Source organism: Prionailurus bengalensis, chromosome E1, assembly GCF_016509475.1.
Source record: "Prionailurus bengalensis isolate Pbe53 chromosome E1, Fcat_Pben_1.1_paternal_pri, whole genome shotgun sequence".
Classification (NCBI taxonomy): domain Eukaryota; kingdom Metazoa; phylum Chordata; class Mammalia; order Carnivora; family Felidae; genus Prionailurus; species Prionailurus bengalensis.
Genome location: NC_057347.1, coordinates 1,066,713 through 1,084,065, shown reverse-complemented (window position 1 = coordinate 1,084,065; position 17,353 = coordinate 1,066,713). Strand labels below are relative to the sequence as shown.

The 17,353-nt window shown below is 59.8% G+C and overlaps 1 long non-coding RNA gene across 1 annotated transcript; it reads right to left on the bottom strand.

Annotated features, from left to right (window-relative positions):
• Positions 1-1,823: 1,823 nt before the first annotated feature.
• LOC122484793 lies at positions 1,824-5,921 on the bottom strand. The gene is made up of 2 exons (XR_006297711.1): positions 3,892-5,921; positions 1,824-3,599 (listed from the first exon to the last, which is right to left on the bottom strand). It is a non-coding gene; the product is annotated as an uncharacterized LOC122484793 (long non-coding RNA).
• Positions 5,922-17,353: the final 11,432 nt, after the last annotated feature.

Sequence of the window (17,353 nt, the reverse complement as noted above, 5' to 3'; positions counted from 1 at the left end):
ACCGTCCGTGTCCTCACCACCGATGGACACACGGGCTGTCCCCACCTGCGAGCAGGGCGCTCAGAACCCGGCGTTCGAGCGTTTGTCCCGCGCTGCAGCCTGGATGGGCCTCGGAACGTGTCACGTTCGGTGGCCCGTATTCTGTGATCCCATTTACGTGAAGCATCCAGAAGATGTAAATAAATCCGTAGAGTCAGAAAGTAGACCAGTGTTTGCCCGCGGCCAAGGGTGGGGAGGTGCGGATGGACAGCTCCCGGCTCCAGGGTCTGCCTTGAGGTGATGATGGGACTGTTTTTAGGTAGAGGTGACGTTTGAGCAACACTGTATGTGTGCGGAAGCCGTGGATTCGTAAACTTTAAGATGGGTACTTTTGGGGGCACCTGAGTGGCTCAGTCGGTTGAGCGTCTGACTTCGGCTCAGGTCATGATCTCCCGGTTTGTGGGTTCGAGCCCCACGTCGGGCTCTATGCCGACAGCTCGGAGCCTGGAGCCTGCTTCGGATTCTGTGTCTCCCTCCCTCTCTCGCTGCCCCTCCCCTGCTTGTGCTCTCTCTCTCTCTCTGTCCCTCAAAAATAAATAAACGTTAAAAGAACTTTTTTTAAAAGAACCCCAAAGGGGCAGGCAGGGCCTCGAGGTCAACCCCCTGGGTCTGCCCAGGTAAGACCTGAGTGGGTTGAGGCAGTCAGAAGCTCTGAGAACATTCCGTTAGCTTTGTCCTCATGTGATTGGGAGGGTCCTGCCCCACCCGGGGTGGCAGGGACCATGCCTGGGTCGCCTGGGGCTCGCTCCCCTGCTGCTGGGTCCAGGCCCTGGCACAGACACTGAGACACTGAGGCCCGGGGCCCACGGGGCCAGAGCGGCCTGCAGGCGAGACCTGCGGGCTCTGGGGCTCACCTTGTGCCTCCCAGCGCCCCTTCTGTCCGTCTGCCTGCCGGCTGACCTTAGGGGGCCGTGGTGAGAAGGTGGAAAATACCGTCACCCCAGATCCACGCCAGCCGGGCACAGTGCTGAGTTTCACCCCGGGGCCAGGGTCACGGCTCAGCCCAAAGTGGGGGCCGGTTTCACACGTAGAGATTTATCAGCAGGAGGATTCGCCCTCACAGTGCACAGCTGCCTCGGGCCAGGAAGGCAAAAGGCAGAGGTGAGAGACAGACCTGGTGTTTCTTCTGCGCGTCTCCGTGGAAGGGGGAGAAATTGGTGGGATGGACACGGCCTCACGGTGCGGGGAGGGGGGGCAGGGGTGGAGGCCCCAGGGCAGGGGGAGCTCCTGCTGGGAGGAGGTTAGTACTTTATCTGCTGTGAAACCGCTCAGGACCATCAGTGACCCCTAGATGCTTAGTACCCCACTAATGAAGAAGCGGCTGATGATGCCCCTGGGGGCGGGGGGCGTGTGCAGACATGCTCGGTCCCAGGAGCCGCGCACAGAAAACACACCCCTGGCACAGACCGAGACATCCTGCATGCTGAGGGCGCGGCCACGAGAGGAAATTGCTCACCATCAGCACGGACAGTTCAGACCCACCTCTGCCGTCTATGGGCCATGTGACCTCGGGCCAGTGCCTTCAAGGCTGATAAAGCCCGTGATGCTTGAAATGTCTGGAAAATCAGGCTGCATAGGACAAGCCCCAATCGGAAACATCTCTACGTTTTGGAGCGTTGGCGAGAGATTAGGCTTCTTGTAAGAAACAGTGGCCTCTACTTGGTGGACGCTGCCTGTCGGATCGGGGCCCCGGGGTCCATGCAGCCTGAGCGGTCCGGGGATTTTCAGCTCAGTTAGCCACGGAGTCAGGTGTTCCCGACAGCAGCCCACAAGGGGAAGCGGTATTGAAAGAGTTGCTTTAATAGGTGTTGGGTGAGGGATCTGCGAACCCCAGGGCAGAGGCCAAGAACGGGCCCAGCCCTGCAGGTCACGGCTGAGCCTCACTTCCCAGCAATGGCCGCTGACATTAAGCATCCGGTTGCCAAGAACCTGGAAGGCCTGAGGTTTTGCCTTGTGTGCAAGCCGGCAGTTTGGTTTGCTACAGTTTCGTGGATGCCGGAGAAGACACGAGAGTCCCGGATCAGAGACAAGAGACTGTGTTACAACCAGTAGGCGGCACTCGTGGGAAGACGCGAGGGGCCCGGGTGGGTGCTGCACGTGCAGCGGGCTCGTGTCACAGCCGAGGAATCCGAGCTTAGGACACTCACGACCAACTTTCACGACAAGCACACCTGCCGACCTCTACCGCGGAGGGCAGGTCTCGTGACTACCCTGGACAGCGATCGAATCTGCCCTCTGCCCCGGAGAGAGACTGTATCTTCCAGAACCGGTTACTCTACAGACACGCGGGGAGAGGTCACCCAGCGATCACGCCTGTCTTCAGACAACACGTGGAGACGTGGTAGAAGTGTCTCCTCATGCCGTCTGGGAACAAGGAGCGCGGTAAATAATGCCTTCCAAAACCCACCAGTGCCAGGCCACAGCGTCTCACAGGACGTGGAAGGTGTTCTGTGCCGATGTCCCGTGTCCGGCAAGGAAGGGGTGCCCGCCAAGGACCCTCTTTCATAAAGTGGCCCCGCTTTCCACCCGTGCTGCCTGTAGGTTTTAGTGGCTGAGGGAGACACGTACGGTGTGGGCTGTGCCACGTGATGAGGGCTGAAATTACCTGAATTGCTTTGTTTTCTCTTAGGACAACGTTCTCTCCTCGTTACCGTATGTAAGACGTAGGGGTGGCAGTTACCTGCACTGGAGGGCTCACAGGGGGCAGAGGACGAGGCAGAAGGGCCAAGACAGAACCCGAGGAAGATTCTAGACTTTAAAAATACTGGATGTGGCCACTGCACTGGACCCAGCCACCCAGGGGCGCCCTTTAGTTCTGTTCCAAAATGACTTAAGTCCCACCAGAGGTGCTCGCCACCAAGATGGCGGGGAAGCGGCCTCCTTGTTGACGGCACCTCACCCTCACCCCCACCCCCAGCTCCTTGACTGTTTCGAGGGTGGAAGGGGTCCACAGGCTTTCTGTTCTCTGCCTCAGCTGGGAGCCTGTAGGGTTCAGCCTGCAGAGATGCCCTGCAGCCGCCCCCACCCTGGGGTCCTGCCCCCTTCCCGGGACACGGTCAGCAAATGGGGTGCGGCTCCCGGACCTATGACTCTTCCCCTATTTCCAGCCCTGCAGAAATCGGCTTCTAACCTCCTGTCACCCTCTGAGGCCCTTTCTTCCTGTCCCCCTGGGGACATCAAGCCTAACCTCATCAAACAGTTTAGGTTTCTAACAAAGTCTGGAATATCCTGTAACGTCTGCATTCTGCCCTTCAAAAAAATCCCTTCAAAAAATCCCCGAGGCAAGGAGCTGCAGAAAACCGGGTGATGGACTTGAAGTGGAAAGGGCAAGAAACAGAAAAGAGCGTTTACAAATTAATATCCCAAACAAGCGTTTTCCCACCTGCGTGAGCTCTGAGCAGATGACGACCAGCGTTAACACAAAACAAAACCTTCCAGGCAGCGGCAGTTACGTGCTGTTTCCGCCCCTCCAGATGTGGATACAATGTATTTCCTCCGATGGGTCCCAGTTGCAAGGTGTTTAAACTATGTTGCCAGAGATGAATGGGGGATCCGGGCATCTGTATTAAAGAGGAAGCAATGAGGGCACCTGGGTGGCTCAGTCAGTTAAGCGTCCGACTTCCGCCCAGATCATGATCTCATGGTCCGTGAGTTCCAGCCCCACGTCGGGCTCTGTGCTGAGAGCCTGGGTCCCCTGTGACCTCGGCGGCCGAACGTCCAGAAGCTTGGCCGTGTGGGGGCGGGTTCTCCTGCTCGTTCAGCCACAGCCAGAACCGCTGAATTCCAGTGTCTCTGCTTGGCTTTGTCAACCATGCTGGCTGTCACCTGTCCCCCCTGTCCCCCCCAACTCACCTGCAAGCTTATCTCTTTGCTCCCGTATTGATCTCTCTGGCTCCCCGCGGCCACCTGGGTGTGCTTTGAAGCTCCTGGATACGCGGGGGCCCCAGGTCGGGGGTTCCTCGAAAACTTCTGTCCGAAAACGGCTCCTGCAGGGGCCACATCTGGTTCAGATAAGATAAGAAGCTTCCTGGCTCCACACAGGAAGGAAGGCGAGGGGAAAGTCTGTGCTGTGACCGGCGGGAAGGCCCCGGGGATGGGGTGGGCCTGGTTTCCTTGGAAAATAAATGCTTACTTCTTAAGATGAGTTTGACCCTGCTGAAGTGTCCAGAGCTGGAGGGGTGGCGATACCAGGAAAGACTGCTCGCTCTTTGCGGGGGGGGGAGGAGGGGGCTCCGTTCCCGGCGATTCGGTGCAGCCACTGCCGAATCCGATAGGTCACGTTCCATTTCGAGTGACGGGAAACCCAGACGAAACTCATTAACCGAAAGTAAAAAATGCATTGCCGCGTAACGGTGATGGCTGGAGTATGCGGTGGGCACGGCGGGTCCCACGGGGGGCGTCTGAGGGTGTCCGCGGTGGGTCTCCAGGAGCCCTGAGAGACCCGGGCTTGGAGCCCCGGCTTCGAATCCTGCCTTCGCCACACGCGAGCTGTGCGGCGTGGGCCAGGATTTGGGGCTGTGCCCGCGCTCAGTTTGGGGATCTGTACGATAGGGCGGTGGTGGTGACAGGGTAAAGGCGATGTGGCACGTGGACAGCCGTGCACCCAGCCCGAGCTCATTAAACAGCGCTGCCCAGAAAGGACGGAGGCTGTTTCCTCTCCTGCACCTGCTGCTTCCTGGGTCCCGGGCAACAGCTCTGGGTGCATTTGTGAACCGTCCCTCTGTTGGTCCCTTCCACGTACCGGGTGGGGGCGTACGGCCCGGGCTTGAGCCAGCCGCCACGCTGCCTTCTCCAGGAGTGGAAGGTTGGCTCGCGGCCGTCTCCCGACGAAGCGAGTCCGGTTGGAGAAGCCATCACAGCTCTGCTGTGATGTAGGACAGAGATGCCCCCCGTCCCCCCGTCCACTGGACTCAAACCTAGACACAGGCCCGGAAGCTTCCGGTGCTCATGTTGCAGCCACGAGGGAAGAAGCCAAGCAAGAAAGGCGTCAAGACAGAGGGGGCGGAACCCAGACAGCGAGAGAGGTCCCTGTCCGTGGTGATGTCGTTTGACCCCTGGATCAGCCCATGCCTGACGCTCACGTTCTTCAGTTCTGTGGCGGTGACTTTTCTGTCTTTCGTCTTCGCGAGTTTATTCTGGGCTTTCTGTCACCCGCAAGCGAAAGCAATAGACGTGACCGGCGATAACGTTTTCCGGAAGCCGTGAAAGAGAGTGTTCAAAAATCCTGAGCCTCCCTTTCTGATTCCCGTCTGGCTGCTGAGGAATTAGGTCCCAACTGTTGCATTTGACTAATTCCTTCCTTCTGTGCGGGGGGCTCCCTGTGCCCTGTGTGGGCTTGCTGAAAGAGACTGCTCTGGCCACCTGTCACTTCGAGGAGAGATGGATTACTTTCGGCTGAAAGAGCATCCGATACGAGAGAAAATGATACTTTTAAGGTCCCAGCTGCTGGATTAACTTCCCAGGCTGCTCCCGCCCCGGAGCAAACAGCACTGCCTTTGTTGACCCGGGGCGAGGGCATCCTAGACTCCGAGGTGGGAGGGAACGGGGCCCGGGTCCTCCGGGGCGATCCTCACCCTGTGTCCTCATGGCTCGGCGTGACGGCTTCTGAGGACGGGAGGAGGATCGCCCCTCTGATAGTGTCACGCGTGGGGCGGAAAGGAGGGCGATCTTGGGGGGCTGAGTTTTGAGGCTTGTCCAAGAGCGTCTGGGGGACAGCAGCAGCCTCCTCCTCGTCTTTTCTGAGAGGCTCGGGCTTTACGCTGTTTGGGCTTGAGAAGCAAAGCTAATTTCCAGTTGCAGAAACCTGCTGATGAAGGCGTAAGGAGGGACGGACAGACGGACGGAGTGCTCTGCAGGCCTCGGGGGCGGGGGCGCTGGCGACAGGTGCGTGGGAAGGAAGCTCGCGGTACCCGCTGGCAGGGGCTTTGCGGACGGTGCTCGGCCTGTTTAGAAATCATGACTCAAAACCTCGTTGCTCATATAAAAACACGTGGGCGCGTGTCCCTTTTGGGGGGAGCTGAAAACAATGGTAACGTTGTTGCCAAGGCACGTGGAGAAATCCATGCTTCCCTGGGCACAGTCAGGGGCTGCAGGTTTTTAAAAAATTTTTTATGTATATTTATTTTTGAGAGCGAGAGAGAGACAGAGCATGACCGGGGGGGGGGGAGTCGGACAAGGGGGGGGACACAGAACCCGAAGCGGGCTCCAGGTTCCAAGCCGTCAGCACAGAGCCTGACGCGGGGCTTGAACCCACGAACCGCGAGATCATGACTTGAGCTGAAGTCGGACGCTTAACCGACTGAGCCACCCAGGTGCTCCAGGGGCTGCCATTCTGAAGGAGCAGCCTGGCCTCTGGCTGGGAGGCAGGCCGCCACGGAACGGGAACGGGACGCCCTGGCGGAGGCTGAGCCCGGCCCAGGAGTCCCCCCCCACCCGGGGTCCCCGGTGCCCAGTCTGCTTGTGCCGCGCATCGAATGGGAAGTTCTGCAGCTGGAGAGGACATGCGAGCGATGTGACCAAAGTGCAGACCCACTGGGAGCATCCAGGGGGACCCCGGACTGCAGGGAGGTGCCAGCGTGGCTCCCCAAAGGCCAGGGGGCAACGACCCACAGGACCCTGTTAGGCCCAACGCCCCCTTCGCTCAGCCAACGGTCACGCAACCCCTCAGACAGCTCCTCAGACAGAAGCAGGGGCGGACGGAGTTAATCTCGGATGGAAGATTGTTCTGGAAAGCAGGGAGCACCAAACCGTCAGGGACCCAGACGGTATCGATTGCAGAGTTTCACGTCTGTCCGTTTCCCCCTGCTCCTCCCTTCCCTTAGCAGGAGAGACACAGGGCAGCGAGGAAGGTTAGATCCGTCGTAAGGAAGGAAACGAGTTGCGTGTTCTCGGTACGTGTGGGCGGAATTGGGCAATTCTGTGGCCCTCGCACATCGGTTTAAAATCGGATGAAATTGGGGCACCTGGGTGGCTCAGTCGGTTAAGCGTCCGACTTCGGCTCAGGTCAAGATCTCGCAGTTTGTGAGTTCGAGCCCCGCGTCGGGCTCTGTGCTGACAGCTCGGAGCCTGGAACCTGTTTCAGATTCTGTGTCTCCCCTTTCTCTGACCCTCCCCTGTTCATGCTCTCTCTCTCTCTCGGTCTCAAAAATAAATGTTAAAAAAAATTTAAAAAATAAATAAATAAAAAATAAAATCGGATGAAATTGTTTTCGGTTTATCTGGGTCGCACACACAAAACGTTCACGTAATACCTCCGGCCTCACGGTAAAACTTCTGGGCACGCGACCGGACGGAAGTCCCCTGGACCAGCCAGCGTCACCCTTGAGCCCAGCAGGGGCTGCCACGATCTGCTCGGCAGAAACCGTTTTCCACGCGTTTGCGTATATAAACGCCCACTTCGACAGAGTCAGGAGCGGGGGACGCGCGGTCCCTGCGGTCTCTCGCTTTGGCGACAGAAGTGATGTGATGACGAGGACGCTGAGGCAGGTACAGCCGGTCTCTGGCCTCCCGTTGGCTGAGCTGGGGCAGCGCCGCGTGTAGGAAGCCCGACGGAGGAAGGTTTTGCCCGTCTGCTCGGGCCGCTGTGACCCCAGAGCCATGGGCTGGGGCTCACAGACAGAGACCCAGGGGTGGCAGGGGCAGTGCCTGGCGAGGACGCTCCCTCTGGCTCCCGGACGGCCATCTTCTCGCTGTGTCCTCACAGGGCAGAGGGGGCGGGGTCTCCTATGAGGCCACTGACCCCCTCCACCAGGGCATCACCCCCACGACTTACCGGCCTCCCACAGGCCCCGCCTCCTAATGCCGGCAGGCTGGGGACTGGGTTTCCACCTAGGAGCTTTGGGGGGAGGGACACAGACATTCTGTCTACAGCAAAGGCCCAGACTCTAAACCCTAGGCTCTAGCAACAGAATTTCCCAAAGTCAGGGGCACCTGGGTGGCGCAGTCGGTTAAGCGTCCGACTTCAGCCAAGTCACGATCTCACGGTCCATGAGTTCGAGCCCCGCATCGGGCTCTGGGCTGATGGCTCAGAGCCTGGAGCCTGTTTCCGATTCTGTGTCTCCCTCTCTCTCTGCCCCTCCCCCGTTCATGCTCTGTCTCTCTCTGTCCCAAAAATAAATAAACGTTGAAAAAAAATTTTTTTTAAATAAAAAAAAAGAATTTCCCAAAGTCAATCTTTGAAAAGGGCTTTCTGACTCTATGGAAAATCGATCAGCTCTAAATAGCTCTTCTGATCCACGCCGAGGGGTGCAAAGACCAGGCCCTGCCCTGCCCGTAGCGGGCAGCTGCCTATCTGGATGGCCCTGCGGTGCCCAAGCCGCCCGCTGGCCTCTCTGCAGGATCTCGCGTCCTCGGCGAGGCTCGGGGGCCGACTGGCTCCGTGGCGACCACCAGGAGGGCTTGCTGCCCCCCTCGAGTACCCCAGACTCTCCCCAGAACCACATTCCTCGGAGTCTGGGGCCTGCCTCAGTTTACTTTCACATCGTGTGGACAGAACTCTTGACGCGGCTCAGCTAGACATCTGCCATTTATTTGCACGGTGGCCTATGCTTTTAGAAGGAAATATTCAGAGGAAATTGGGATAAATTCGGAGGCAAAGTTGATGGACCAGAGAGGTTAAGACGCCTTTGTGACGATTACTTCACCCCCGGTGGCCTCTTCCAAATTCTTCGCACGTTTGGGCTTCCCGGTCACCGGGGAGGGTTGAAGGCAGGACGTTGGATGAGCCCACATCCTGGTCCCTGCGTCGGGGACACCTGCTCCCCAGAGGCCACCAGAAGAGGGAACCACGGGATAAAATCCCAAAGGGAGCTCCTCTCTCCCACTTACGGGACACGGGCTGTCATGTGACGGCTGATCAGCCCCGAAGGTCACGGCAGTGGTCACTCTGAGGTCAGACGTCTGCCCCTCCCGTCCGTCCCGGGACTCCAGGGGGCTGTCGGCAGCCGGGAGGCGGGATGCAGACCCCGGCGGCCGTGGCGACTTTAACGCCCCGTCCGCCTTCCAAAGATGCACTCGTGCCCTCCGGGCCAGACGGGGCGCCCGTGGTCAGCTGCACTTGCGATGACGTCCTGTGCACCTGACTGGGCAGGGGTTTGACCGTCCGTGCTGCTTCCTGGCAGGTGGAGGAGGGAACTTCCTGAATATTTCATCTTGTACGATCGTCGGATCGCCCCTGGGCTGCGTGTTGAGAAAACGAGGCCTAAAATCATTCCAGCTGCGCGTGACGGAGCTTGGGTCTGGACCCCAGATGGAGTACTTTATCTATTGCCCAGAGCATCGCCCGCCCAAAACCAGAAGCACCTGTTGCCTCCGTGTCTGTGGGCCGGGGGCTCAGGAGGGGCTTGGGGGTCTGTCACGGTGTCAGCCGGGGCCGTGTCATCTGAAGGCTCGGCTGGGGCTACAAGATCTGTTTCCAGGGTTCCGAGCTGCTGGCTGGGGTTTCAGCCCCTTCCCCCCCAACACAAACTCCCCCCAACCCCGGGCTCGAGGCAGAAGGATTTGGGGCCGTGTGAGTGCCCGCGGCTTCCGCTGGAGCAGGTGACTGGGGAGGGGGCACCACCCCCCTCCCACCTGGTTTTGAAAGTGACACATTCTGTTCATCATGAGTCACCATGGCTGGCCTGCCCTGGAGGGGATTCGGTCTACTGTGAAGGGTTTGTGGCCACATTCGAAAACCACCACAAAAGGGGCACTTGGGCGACTCGGTCGGTTGGGCGTCCGACTTCAGCTCAGGTCATGATCTCGCGGTTTGTGAGTTCGAGCCCCGCGTCGGGCTCTGTGCTGACAGCTCAGCCTGGAGCCTGCTTCCGATTCTGCGTCTCCCTCTCTCTCTGCCCCTCCCCTGCTCACACTCAAGTGCGCGTGCTCTCTCCCTCAAAACAAACGAACAAAAAAAAAAATATCTAGCGACCCGCCTGCTGCAGAAATGGCCCAAAGCCCACGCCGGTCTCCGGGGCGTTAGGACGCATGGGTAACAGGGCAGAACCCGCAGGAAGCCGCTGGCACGGCCCCCTGCATCCTCCCGCCCCTCCTCTGCCCCCACACAGAATCCTCTTCCTGAAACCCAAACGCCAGCGGGTCACAAGCCGCCCCAGTGCTTCCAACGTCCCCGTTCCTGCCGGCCGGTTTCCCCAGACTCTGCCTCGTGGCTCTGGGAAAACCGGGGACGTGCCTCGTTTGAACTCCCGACCCTTGTGCACCTGCTGCCCACTCTTCCTGGAGCCGGGCCCCCTGCCCCGAGTCGTCCAACTCCCTCAGAGTCCCCTCTGCCCGCTCCTTCCCTGAAGGGAGTGCAGACAGAGGCGCCTGCCCCAACCACACAGCTACCTGCTTAACCGGGCTAATTAAAATCACAGGACAGCCGAATTTAATTTTTGACACTTGATAAATGCCAAACGTCAACGATGTTTCATTAACATACTGAATAGCAGTGTCTTTAAGTCACTGTGTTGAAGACGCTTGCCTAATTGCTTGGAGGTGGTTAATCTTCTGTACCGACATCGGGAGGAATTGAATTTCCTGAGTCTCCTGGCTCTTGTCGGGCCGGGGCTTTAAAATGGCTTGAAAGGAGGTAATTGCTCCGGACAGCGACGTCCGTCTCAGCTCTGTCGGGATGTGCGCAAAGGAGGCGGTCCCGGGGTCCCCCGCCCCGGTTCTGCCCCGGCTTCGACGTGGGACCCCATCCCGTGACGGGTTTGGGTCCCTCCTGAGGTTCCGCAGAGGCGCCTGTGGGGTTGGTCAGGCCGTAGTGTGTGGCAAAAAAGGGCCATTTTGTCGAACCCAGTTCGGCCCTAAACGGCCCTCACTGAGCACGACGCGTGAACCCGGCCCCTAAACGGGAGACCAGGACCCCCAAAACCGCCGCGGCCGTCCCGCCATCTCCCCGGCTCCACGCTCGGGTGCGTGTCCCACGGCCGCCCCCCAGGAGGCGGGAAGGGGGGCAGAGCCGCGGACGCCCGAGCGGCAGAAAAACATCGAGGCGTCGGGAGCGCCCTCCGGGCAGGCCGAACGCGAAGCCGTGGGCGGCTTGGGGTCACGTTAGCAGACGGTGGAGAGAAGCCAGAACGCACCGTCTCTCCTTCGGTGCTGTCGCCAGCCGGGAAAGAGGCCAGCGCGTCACTTGGCCCCGGGGAGACTGCCGACCGGGGTGTGAGGGGCGTCTGGGCAGGGGCCTCTCTCTGGGCGTTTTGCCGAAGGATCGGTCATTCCAAGTCCTCCAGGCAGCGAGGGGTTAACCCGCTGGCCCAGGGGAAGGGGGTCAGGGCACAGCACGCTGCCCCCCCCCCCGGTGACCCTCCCCCCGTGACCCTCACGCTCGGTCACTCATTCTACTGCAAGGGGCTCCCGGACAATGGGAGGGAGCGAGGGGCAGATTCGCATGTGTTTCCGGCCTTACTTGTCCCCCAGGTGGGGGTACGGGTGACAGGGGGCTTGTTCCTCAGGTGGGGGTATGGGTGACGGGGGGGCTTGTCCCGTAGGTGAGGGTACAGCTGATGTGGGGCTTGTCCCACAGGTGGGGGTACGGGTGACATGGGGCTCATCCGCAGGTGGGGGTATGGGTGATGGGGGCACTTGTCCAATAGGTGGGGGTATGGCTGGTGTGGGGCTTGTCCCACAGGTGGGGGTACAGGTGACATGGGGCTCATCCGCAGGTGGGGGTACGGGTGATGGGGGCGCTTGTCCAATAGGTGGGGGTATGGCTGATGTGGGGCTCGTCCCGCAGGTGAGGGTACCGGTGACAGGGGGCTCATCCCACAACTGGGGTACAGCTGACTTGATTCAGGATGACACACAAGAGAGTCTTGGGAAGAAGGGCCCCGGGGTGGGGATGTGGGTCTGGCTCACACACCAGGTGACAGCGAGCTCAAGTGGGGCAGGAGCGGGCGGGCGGGCAGCTGGATGGTCCCCGTGATGGCCCGCTGGGTGGCCGTTCTGTGGCTGCACGAGCATCCGCCACCCACCGAGCGGCGTGAAAGCACACACATTCAGGATCGCACGGCTCCCGCCGGTCGGGGTCTGGGCATGGCCGCTCCCTTGCTCGGGGCCTCAAGAAGCTTCCATGAGGAAGCTGGAGACTGGGTCTCACCTGGGGACGAGGCCCTCCTCCAGGTTCGTGTAGTTGATGGCAGGATTCATCTCCCTCCATCTGTGGGGCTCACGGCACCTGCTCCTTCAAGGCCGGCAGGAGAGAGGGTCTCTGACTGTTTGGCCCTCTTTCAAACGGCTCACCTGATCAGGCCAGGCCCACCCTGGTACTATCCCTTGAGGACCACTTGGACCATGGAGGAGGACAGAGTGCACGCCCCACACGCCCTCCCTGTTCCCCGGGGACGTGCCCACGCTGTCAGGAGGCTCAGCCCAGCCCCACCGGGGCAGCGACAGGGGCTCGGCCTGCAGCCCTCAGCCGGACTCCCAGCCGTTTTGAGAGCTGCTTCTTTATCCCAGAGACACGGACGAGCCCGCCCCACCGAGCCCCCCGCTACGTGCAGATTCGACTCGTGGGCCAAGCTGTTCTTGTTTGAAGCCTTTCGGTTTGAACGTCATCCGGAGACCGGGAGCAGACAACTAACCCTTGGACCTGCCGAGATCACAAACCTGGTCGAGTCCACGGCGGCGCCTCAGACCCTTGCCTTCTGGCCCCGAATCTGTGCTCGGACCACGATTCCCGATTATGAAATGCTTCTCTCCGTGCCTGGGTCATAGTAAGTGATCAAAAATGGGTCCTTTCCTCTCTCCTTTCTCCCCGAGAGGCTCACAGGGGGACACGGTCCTGGGCCCCAGTCAGCGTGGCCACGATGGCCACATTCCAGCTGAGACGCTTCCTCCCACAAACCCCCTTCACCCCAGGCTATCTGGTCGTCTCGCACGTGGGGAGCAGACTAGCCCCGGTCAGACGGTGCCGCTGCTTTGTCCCAACGTCCTGGGCCTGAGGAGGAATCTGCCAGCACGCAGCCCCCCCCGGCTGCCCCTGGAGGGCCCCCCCCGGGCGCCCACAGCAACCATCGGGGCACCGGGCACGCTGGGGGGTTTGGGGCAGTGCGGGTGTCCCTGGGGCTCTTCGGTGCACGCGGGCGTCTCCAGCAAAGGGTTTTCCTCCACCTTCTCCTGCAGGGTCCCCTGACTTAGAACGACATCTAACGATGGTGGGGAGAGTTCACCGGCACGGGGTGAGGTACCGAGGCTGCTCGGAGCGCCCTGTGCTGAACGCCACGCCCCCCCCCCCCCCCCAGACTTTTCTCTGGTGCCTGGGCTGTTACCTTCGAGGGCTGGGCGGGGACCCTGTGCCGAGCGGATGCACTGGACGGTCCCCGGGGGCAGACACGCCTCCCCAGGCCGCCTCCGCAGCCCCACCCCTGGATTCTGCACACGCCCTCAGCCTGACCAAGCTGGCTAGGAGGCACGACCGTGTTCATTCACTCGTTCACTCCACACTTCCCTGTCTGCTTCCTGAAGGCAATACAGAGCCAGTGGTTTGGGTCGGGGGCTCCGGCCCGGAGGCTCTGGGTTCTGATCCCGTCTTGACCACCTGCTCCCCATCTGTGCCCCAGGCCCTCGCCTGTAAAGTGGGGAGACACAAGCCCAGGGTATGAATCCCAGAGTCCGGGGTATGAATGCACAGAGCGCTGGCCGTGGCTCCCGGTACGCGCTCCGTGCGTGCTCCACGGGCCCGGCGTTGTGGTTGGCCGTCCTGCATGCGTGTCCGGGGAAGCACGGCAGACGGTCTGGCTGGGTTTTAAACAACGGTTCTGAGGAGACACGAAGCTTGTGTTTCTCTTTCCAGGGGGCTCAGGTTCCAGGGGGAAGTGAGGTGTTTCCCGTGTTGCTGTTTGTGTGTTGGTTAACGACGTGTTAGGTAGGATCCGTGCGCTCGTGAACTTTACGTCATTTATTCGATCCCCTACATTCCCGTGAGGCAGCCTTTGCGGGTCTTTGTTCCTCAGAGGACGGGCCCCAGGCTCAGAGAGGGTAGTTACTTTTCTAAGGTTGCACAGCTGTGCACCCTCACCCGCGGGTCCGCCCCCGCCCGCACCAACCCAGGCTCCTTTGGGAGGCACCCCCGCCCGCCTGGGGGGGCCGCAAAGCCGGCTCAGGTCAGGATGTCTCACAAAGCCCTGGGCGTGTTGGGGGGGGGTGTGGGGAACCCTGCCAGCTTAGAAATCTGCTTCAAAGCCACGGCTGAGCCCCACGCCCTCCAGGACACCTTGCAAACGTGGGCCCTTTTCCTGTGGATCCAAGCGGCTGGGCTGATTGGCTTTGGAGAACTCACTTCACGCCGTTTCCTCTCCTTATTTGAACCGTATGAAAAGGGGCTTTCAGGTTTGAAGGAGCGACTTCAGCTTTCTGCTTTATTCTGTAAGAAAGAGAAGCATTCAGGCAGAAATGGGGTGATTTCATCAGCACTTTCTACTTTTCACATGAGTTCTCAGACGCTGGTGGCTTCCTCCGGTGGCCAGAGGGTGTGAGGGGCCGGGAGCTGCCCGGTGGTTTCCGGGGCCCCGAGGACACCCTCCTTCTTGCTGGTCGGGACCGGCCGTGGGCGGCTCTGGGGTGGTGGAGGCCCTTCGTCAGGGCGGGAGTCTCAGCCGGGTCCACCTCATTGCAGCAGGTGCATCGGGCGGGGGGGGCGGGGGGACTGTCCCCGTCTGACGGCGGGGAGCAGGCAGGTGAGTTGGGGGACTGTCCCCGTCCGAGGGCAGGGAGCAGGCCTCTTGCTTGCTCTGCGCGGCCAGGTGTCCCTGCTGGACCCCGACGGAGAGAAGGTCACCGACGCATCTGGCTCTGGGGGGCTTCTGGGCGGCTCTGCCCCTGCCTCACGGAACCAGATGCAGGTAATATGCAAATGAAGGAGCCCGGCTGTGTTTCGAACCCGGAATGTTCATTCATTTTGTAGAATTTTCACATGGCACAAAATATTCTTCTCTTGATTTTTTTTTTTTTTTTTTTTTGGCCGACACTTAAGAACGTGGAAACTGCTTTCATGGGTCCTACAAAGGCAGGTGGTGAGCCGGACTGGACCCACAGCGGGTAGCTTGCCGACCCCCGATCGAGTTGAGGAAGGGGCTTCCCGAGCCCCCCCACCCCGGCTGTCAGAGGCCAGAGCGGCTCTGGAGGGGCGCGGGCGGAGTAAGAGGGAGGCCCGGGGCGCAGGAGGACAGCCTCCAGCCTGGGGGGGCTCGAGCCTCACTTCCTTACAGAGTGGCGGGGGGCGGTCTCTGGGGTGGTAGGAAACTTCTAGATGCTGGAATGGGGCACTAAAGAAAAGGCACATAGTTTTTTTTTTTCTTTACTCAAAAGATAACCCAGATGTCAGGTGTCCAAACGCCCCCAGTCTCTCACCATATGAGGTGGAAACCCGGGCGCCCACGTGACCCTGAAGGAGGAGTCTGTCCTCTCGGATGGATTTCATCCGTCCGTTGATTAAATCCCTCTTTGAAAAGCTATAATTAGGTTTCGGGTCTTTGTTTCCTGGAACCACCGACATGTTCTGAATCTGTGTCCTTCAAGCCTTAATTTCCTCCAAGTGCCAGAAACAGTGCAAAGTCAAAGTACCTTAGTTAACTGGATTTGTGAATTAATGGTACCCGTTCTCTGGCACGCGTTCACTAGAGTGAACATTCATGAACGTTCCTGGAGTTGACGCTCGCAAACACCTCTTTAGACACACTCCCCAAACGAATGTCGAGGAACGTTGGCGGGAGCCTGTGGCATTCACCCCTCTTCCATTGAGTCCTGGTTTCTGTCTGGGCATCTACGTGGTTCTGGAGAAATTGCCTTGGGCCTGGGCATTTGATGGCCCGAGATCATCAGCGCATTCGGTCCCCGTGGTCATAGCTCGAGCAGAGGGGGGACGCCGGAGCAGAGCTGGTCCAATCAGAGCAGATGCCCATGTCCCTGCTGGGGAGGCGGGGGCGACACCGCCCTCTCTTCTTCTCAACAGGATGCTGTGGATCAAGGCTGCAGCCCCAGAGCTGAAAATAGCCGAGAAGCAGCAGAGAAAATGGTGCCAGGGTCCTGATGCTGCAAGGAACTTCTGGATCGAACCATGCCTGAAGCCCGGGACACCCCCCGGGGAATTTTTGTTTCGAGGAGACATTAAGTTGCCTTTATGGTTGAAGCCAGGTTGAATGAGCTTTCCTAGCCCGAACTGGGACAGTCCCTAAGCCTGGACTGTGGATTCGTGTCTGCCCTTTTGTAGAGACTCGTGAGTACTGAACTCAGAGTCTGAGACCTCAGCTGGCAGAGTCAATAGTTATCCCAGTGTGGGGCTGCACCAGGATCCATTCAAGTATACTTAGTATCTACGTGAAAAGAGAGGCTGGTGATGCAGAAGGGGATCAGGAGCGCGGGGGAGGGCTCTCTTCCGCAGCCGAGAAAATTCAGAGGAGAAGCAGCTGTGGTTTTTATCGGGACTGGGAATCCGAGCCAAACGTGTAACTTCCCCGCCGGGGGCACCGGGCCGACGAGGGACACGGGCTTCCGGAAACCAGCAGCCCACGGGCCCCGGGAAAGCCGCAATCCCTCCTCTCCTTGTGATTCGACAAGAAGCATGTGATCACGGTGGGAATCCGGGAGAATGCAGGAAAGCGGAACACAGAGGAGCAGGCGTCCTGACTCCCCAGCTCCGGTGTCCTTTACCCAAGCTCGTGTCGCGGGCATTTAGGCCCCTCCAAAAATGCCTCTGCTGTCCCTTTGAGTGGCTGCCAAGCATTTCACCACGGGGGTTTTCCTCCTTTTGTCGAACGTCTAAGTAACCGGCAGGTCGCTGCTTTCTACTCCAGACTGTGCTGTAAGGAAACTTCTTTGAGCACGGTCTTTGTCCAGGTCCCTGACGACGCCCGAGGCTGGATGCCCACGGGGAGACAATTACCAAGTCAAAAGCTCTGAACATGTGTGAGGTTGTTAATACGCTTTGCCAAGTCGGTCCCACGGGCCGCTGGCCACGGGCCACGCAGGAGCGTTCACGGCGGCAACATTTCAAAGCGTGTCAGCGCCGTGGTCAGAGGTGGGCGAACCACTCCTGGTCAGATCGATTCAAGAGTCGAGCCCCCGACGGAGCCTCAGCTCCATGCAGGTGCCGTAATGGAGGTCCCCGGGGCTCTGCTGAGGGGCTGGGGTCACAGACGGGCCACGCGCAGAAAATCCACAGGGAGGGGGTTCACTCTCAGAACGGAGGCTAACATGGTCAGTCTGCCCACGCTTCTCCACGGCTGTGCCCCAGAACCCTCTCCTCTCCTTGTTCCCCCCCTCCTTCCCGATCCCCCAAAGTCCTCAGGACCTCCCGACGGCCCTTTCCCCTGGACGCAGCCCCGGTAAT